Genomic DNA, 7,705 nt, shown 5'->3' with positions numbered 1-7,705 from the left:
TTTATGAAGTCACTATTTCCTTTTATCGATCACTTGATCGATAAATCAATAATCCATCACTTGATCGATAAACATAGTTACCTGTGTCAAAAGTTCTCACTTTGAATAATCAATAACTTGATTGATCAACCAGTCATCGATCATTTTTTGATCAAGGATGTCCAATTATTGTTCAAAACATTTAGCAACTGATTGATTCTACTTTTAAACTATGAATATTCATCTTATCATTTGTTCAGTCTGATCTAAGTCTTACTCTGTAAAGAGAGACTTATTGAATTAAAATTGCAGATTACGAAGAAAAATTCAATGGCTCTCCAATAGTTGTTTAGTAGCCTGTAACCTACCATGTCAGAAGCATTAATAGCGAGAACCATTGTAACTGGGAAAACACACAACCAGACTCTCAACGACTGGAAGCTCTCCCATCTAACGGTTACTAAACTACCTCAACTATAAAAGGTGCGAAGAAGCATTAAATGAACAGATTGAATACGCGAACTACCCTCTGTTGATTATTTACTGTTACATGAATGAATATGCTAAGAACTTGTGCCCTAGACTTCAAGGGGAACTAGAATGAATACTTACCCCTAGCTGAATTTACTTATAATAACATCTATCATTCCAGAATCCAAACGGCTCCATATGAAGCATTATACAGGTCAAAGTGCATATCTCTATTGTGTTGGACAGAATTAGGAGAAAGAAAGATATTTGATCCCGATCTGGTAGAGCAAACCTCGCATCAGATCAAGATGATTTGGCAGAGGCTACTTACGGCACAAAGTAGACAGAAGAGTTATGTCGACGTGTGAAGGAAGCCTCTAGAATTTGAAGTTGGGGATCATGTTTTTCTGAAGGTATCTCCAACTACCAGTGTGGGAAGGGCGATCAAAACTCGTAAGTTAATGCCTAAATTCATTGGATCCTTCCAAATTCTGTTAAGAGTTGGCCTGGTAGCATACAATTGGCCCTACTCCCTAATCTTAGCCAGATTCATGACGTCTTGCATGTCTTCAATTGAAAAAGTACCAACTAGATCCCTCTCACATTTTAGAATATGAAGATATACAACTGCAAGATAACCCCACTTTTGAAGTAAAGCCGATGAGAATCATAGATTGACGGGCTAAGCAGCTACAAAATAAGACTATTCTAATGATCAAAATGATCTGGAGGGATCTAATTCAGGAAGAATCTACTTGGAAAAAGGAAGACGATATGAAAGCTGGATACCCTATGTTATTTATATAAGGTATGTTTTAAATTTTGAGGACGAAATTTATTGAAAGGAGGGACGAATTGTCACATCTTGAGAAATTTCATCTAGACATAGAGAGTTAAAAATTTGACCAAGGGCCAATATAGAAAGTAGACAAAGGGATAAAACAACTTTTGATGTAAAACTCTGATAGGGTTTGGGCTAGCATTTTCAAAATTATCAGTCTAGGAAGGGCAAAGCAAAAAATTTTGAGAAAAATTCTAGAAATTCTTGAAAAATACAAAAAATTTGAATTAGAGGTTTTGAAACATCAATGGAGGCTCTAATGGTGAAATTGACATGAAAATGAATTATTGCAAAAATTTTCGAACACTGAAGTTTTTTAGGAAAAATAGTGAAAATTTTGGAGGAAGATAATTATTTTAATTATTTAGAGGCCTTAGTAATTTTGAAAAAAATATGAATTAATTATTAAATATTTTTTTGGATTTATAAAATTGGTTTTAGGCCTTAGAAGTACAGGAATTAATTTTAGAGAATTTATTCTCTTGCAGTGTTACTGATAGAGGCCTAATCGAGAAAAATTCAAAATAAATAGTTAGAGGTGGAGAAAACTTCTAAAATTTTTTATATCATATCCTTATATTAAAAGAGGCTTTTCCATGTAGAGAAATGTATTTTTGGATGTCTAGAAAAATTATGAAATGTTACAAGTGAATAGTAATTGATAAAACTTCAAGATGGTTTGGGAAGATGATATAATTTGTGGGCCATCTTTTTAGACCATTCTAGACCATAAGTGGGCCCAGCATTTGGCCAGAAAAAGGCCCAAAATTCATGCAAATTTAGGACCCAATATAAAGCCCAATTAAACACAAATATCTTGGATTATTCTAAGTAAATTACACTTGACATGATCTAGACATTTCCAGCACTTGATGGCAGTCAAGTACCCCTCTTAGTTGGCACTCTTTCATGCCAAATAGAGGGGGGAGGTGGCAGATTATTTTGCCCATAAATACCCTGATAAACCTTATCGCTAGGTAATCAAAGTTTTACTAGGAAAATGCAGCAAGTGAGGCACTACCTAGGTCATTCTTCTCAAGGAGCCTTAAGTTGTATTTCAATTCTTAACAATTCACTTTTAACTATCAAATTACCAAGATGAAAGCTTGAGTTCAGAAAAGAGAAATTGAAACAAGAAACAAATCTAATGAAAGGTAAAAGGTAAAAGAAGATTCAGATAAGAGATAGTAGTTCCCCTAGCAATTTATCCAACCTTCCTTGTTCAATCTTATAATTTGGAGTCTCTTAATGTCAATTAAATGGATAGATTCAGCTACTGTTCAAATCTCTCTTAACATAGATCAGAACAACTATCTTACTAGATTCATTGTTTTGATCTATGAAAAGGAAAATCAATTGACAAGAACACTTGAGAAGCAAGTTGCAATTCTCTAAGAATGACCACAACTGTGAATCATCAATGTATTCAACCAAAATTCAGATTTACAGAACAACAGTCCAAGTAAAACAAATCAGATTTACAAATCAGCAGAGAATCCTCTATTCAACTAAACTAAAGGACACAACTCACATCTGAATGTTCAATCAGATCTAAATTCCAAGAAACATAAATCTAATCATCCAACCTTCATTCTAACCACAATTGTTCAACTGAAACAAATGAACCTTATAATAGAAAGTAGAAACTAGATCTGAATGACTCCCTGTTCAGCTCTATGAACTCAGGTCAGCTTCATTGCTAGAAGAACTTGGAAATTCAGCTACTCATACTCTGGATTAGGGTAGAAACAGCAAGAATTGATGAAAGATCCATGGTTGATCGGTGGAAATTGATGAATTTGGACGAAAATGGAAGAGAGAAATGAGAGAGGGTAGAGAGAGCAAGAAAATCGCGTCTGGAGGGAGAATGAGCAACTGAAAATCTGGTCCCTGCTGAAGCACGCGATTCTGCATTTAAATCTGGAAATTTTCGTCATCCACCGCGGCACCTCTGATCATCTGCCGCGGCTCCTGGCCTGTACGGTGCCGTTTTGATTAGTGATCCAGCGCTTCATGTAAACATCAATCCGTCGTCGCTCCTCTGATCATCCGCCACGGCGCCTCTTACCGAGAGTCCCCTTGGAAATCTGCCGTGGCGCCTTTTCATATCTGCCGTGGCGCCTTAGACAGAACTGAAACTCCCTGAAATTCACACCAAAGCAGGGATCAAAAGTACACACATACAAAATCATATAAAAACATGTAAAACACTTGCAAAACCTCACAATTCCTCTCACTAACTCTTATGCACAATGGAAGCTAATTATGCCCAAAGTATGCAAATATAGATGGCAAAAGCATGAGTTTAGGGCTAGAAATGTATGCAAATAATGAGACTTATCAACTCCCCCACACTTAGCTTTTGCACTCTTGGGCAAATCAGGTCTAAACATAATGTGAAAGAGAAGGATGAGAGATAAGGAATAAGCAAGCTCAAAAGTTCAGGTTACAACTATAGCCAATAATGATTCTTCAACCAACATCCATCCATGGAACATTCTAATGCAAAGAAACCAAGCAATGATATAATTTAATCTAAGTGAATAAGATATAGAAGACCACACAAAGGAATTAGTGTATCACTCAACTCACAAGTATTAAAGGTTCTTTCACTCAATTCACTTATTCAAATGCTCTACCATATGCTTGTAATAGCTCTACCTCTCCGCCACTTAAATACATAAGTACTCAAGAATCAAGAGGACTTTTGTGGCTTGTAATGTAAGGGTGAGGAAGAAATGCACAAGAATGCATAGAAGGATAGAGATAATATGTGAATCAATGTGTAGAATTCAATAGCATTAGTAATGTTCAATTAAGGATTTAACTTCTTGATCTTGAAGTCTAAAGCTATAAAGGTGCTTTTATTCCCACTTTCTTTCTTTTCTTGCTTTTTTATTTCTTTTCAACTTTTCTATTCTCTTTCTCTCTTTTTTTTTTATATATTTCGCATGTTTCTTCTTTTCTTTTTCTCTTTCAGTTTTTTTTTTAGCTCAAGTATGCACTTCCTCATATCAATCCATTAATTGAATCCATCAAAATGCTAGTGAATTCTGAAAAGAATGAATGAAATGAAATATGCATCCTTGTAGGAAAGAAGTTTTATAATTGAGAGTGAAATGAATGGAAAAATTCAACTAAAAGGCTCAAATGGGTAACAAGGGATAACTCATGTAGGGGTTGGCCATTTGGTCTAAGTAGCTAATTTGAATGAATGCCTCAATCATGTTCAAGAGTACTAATGTTGCATGTGGTCTTGATTAAGAACTAAGACAAGTTCTAGAGGGCATAAGAAATAAGTGAATGCACACACCAGAAATGAATATAAAGGCTCAAAGAATCCTTCCAACTAGGCTTTGTCTTCCATATTCATTCACTTCAGCTAAAGAACACATATGCTTAATCTCTATGCATTAGAAAATTTCACTTCAGGATATTAATTTCCAAATCAAATCAGTCACAAATGTAACATTAGAATTCCTGAAGCAAGCTTAAACCTTCAAAAAGTTTTTTTTTTGAAAACTGAGGTTTTACAAAAGACACAGAATACACAAAAAACACAACATTCACTCCCCCACACTTGATCCTTGCATTGCCCTCAATGCACATTTGAACAAAAGATAGCAAGGAAAAATGGACAAGGAATGAATGGAAAGAAAGAACAGAATACTCAAAAACAAACTAAAAATAACCTACACTTGCTACTATTTATGTCCCCCCCCCCACACTTGTTCAAAAATATGGAGTTCAAGAATGAAAATAATCAAATAACCACAGACTAAGGTATGTAAGGAAGGGGACAACCTGAGATTATGGTGGATCAAAATTTTCCTTATAGATTTTGAGCAGGTGGCCATTGACCTTGAAAGTCTTACTGCTCTTCTCATCTAGCAGCTCTATCATGCCAAACTTGTGCACTTTAGTGACCAAGTATGGTCCTTCCCATCTAGTGCTCAGCTTCCCAGGTTTAAATGTGAATCGTGCCTTGTACAGCAACACCTTATCTCCAACCTTGAAAGTCTTCCTTAGGATTTGCTTGTCATGAATCACCTTCGTCTTCTCCTTGTAGAACCTAGAATTCTCATAGGCTTCAAGTCTCAACTCTTCAAGTTCCTGTAATTGCAATAATCTTTCCATACCAGCAGAATCAAAATCAAGGTTACATGCTTTTACAGCCCAAAGAGACTTATGTTCAATCTCAACTGGTAGGTGACACATCTTACCATAAACCAATCTATAAGGAGACATGCCTATTGGGGTTTTAAATGCAGTTCTATATGCCCACAAAGCATCATCTAATCTAGCACTCCAATCCTTCCTAGATGGTTTAACTATGCGTTCCAACACCTTCTTGATTTCTCTATTTGCATTTTCAGCTTGCCCATTACTTTGGGGATGATAAGGTGTGGATGTCTTATGTGTCACACCATACTTAGTGAATAACCCTGTAGCAATTTATTACAAAAATGAGTGCCATTATCACTAACTACTGCTCTAGGAATGCCAAATCTAGAAAAGATGTTATTTTTCAGAAATTTTGAAACAGTAGCAGCATCATTCTTTTTGGTTGCTATGGCCTCTACCCATCTTGAAAGGTAATCAACTGCAAGAAGAATGTATGTAAAACCCATAGAAGGAAGAAAGGGGCCCATAAAATCAATACCCCATACTTCAAACACCTCACAGAAAAGCATTGGGTGTTGGGGTAGTTCATGTTTCTTAGTTAGGCTACCAAATCTTTGACAAATATCACAATTCTTGCAATACTCATAAGAGTCTTTAAAGAGTGATGGCCAATACAAACCAGCTTCCAATATTTTTCTTGCAGTCTTGTTAGCACTAAAATGACCTCCACAAGTTTGAGAGTGGCAAGCATGCAGGATGTCTTGAAATTCTTCATTTGGTACACATCTTCGAATGATTTGGTCGATGCATACCTTCCAAAGGATTGGAGGATCCCAAATGTAGTGTTTAGACTCACTCTTAATCTTTTGCATCTGAAAATGAGACAACGAAGGAGGAATTAGACCAGCAACTAAAAAGTTGACAATATGACAATACCAAGGTTCCATGAGAGACAAGGGATAAACAGAACAATCCTTAAACTCATCACAAACAGAATCTGAACCAATTACTCCCCTTGTAGTTTCTGGTAAGCGACTTAGATGGTCAGCCACCACATTTTCTGCTCCAGGTTTGTCTTTGATGTCAATATCAAATTCTTGGATCAACAACATCCACCTTAAGAGCCTCGGTTTGGATTGTGGCTTGCTGAAAAGATACTTAACAGCAGAATGATCAGTGAAAACAGCAACCTTAGAGTTAATTAGGTAAGGTCTAAACTTGTCTAATGCAAAAACAATAGAAAAGAGCTCCTTTTCAGTAGTTGTGTAATTAGTTTGAGCCTTATCTAGAGTCTTTGAAGCATAAGCAATAACCTTGGAAGCCTTACCATCTTTTTGTCCCAGGCATCACAACACAATTCAAATGGTAAATTCCAATTAGGGCAAGTCAAAATAGGTGGAGAAGTCAATCTGGATTTAATCTCATCAAAAGACATTTTACACTCATCAGTGAAATCAAAGGAAGCATCTTTTTGCAGCAATTTAGACATTGGAAAAGTCACTTTACTAAAATCTTTTATGAATCTTCTATAAAATCCAGCATGGCCTAGGAAAGATCTAAGCTCCTTAAGATTTGTTGGATAGGGTAGAGAGGAAATTACTTCAACCTTTGCTTTGTCTACCTCTATTCCCTTTTCAGAAATTAGGTGACCTAGAACTATTCCTTGTTGGACCATAAAGTGACATTTTTCAAAATTCAGGATAAGATCCTTTTCAACACATTTAGATAGAGCTTTTTCCAAATTCACTAAGCATTCATCAAAATTATTTCCATAGATGGTAAAGTCATCCATAAACACCTCAATCCCGTTCTCTAGCAAATCACTAAAGATGGATAGCATACACCTTTGGAATGTGCCCGGTGCATTGCAAAGTCCAAATGGCATTCTTCTATATGCAAATGTGCCAAAGGGACAAGTGAATGTAGTCTTCTCTTGATCTTGAGGTGCAATGGGAACCTGAAAATAGCCACTGAAACCATCAAGGAAACAATAGTGAGATTTACAAGCTAATCTTTCAAGCATTTGATCTATAAAGGGTAGAGGAAAATGATCTTTTCTTGTAGAATCATTAAGCTTCCTATAATCAATGCAAACACGCCAAGAATTTGGATTCTAGTGGGGATTAATTCATTTTTCTCATTCCTAACCACAGTGATCCCACTTTTCTTAGGAACAACCTGAACTGGACTTACCCACTCACTATCTGAAATAGGGTATATGATACCAGCACTAAGCAGCTTTGTTACTTCCTTTTTAACAACATCAAGTATGAGTGGGTTAAGTCTTCT

The sequence above is a fragment of the Neltuma alba genome, unplaced genomic scaffold (assembly GCF_004799145.2).
Source record: "Neltuma alba isolate B1F8T4 unplaced genomic scaffold, ASM479914v2 tig00011583_pilon, whole genome shotgun sequence".
In the NCBI taxonomy this organism is placed as follows: Eukaryota; Viridiplantae; Streptophyta; class Magnoliopsida; order Fabales; family Fabaceae; genus Neltuma; species Neltuma alba.
This window is presented reverse-complemented; position numbering follows the sequence as displayed.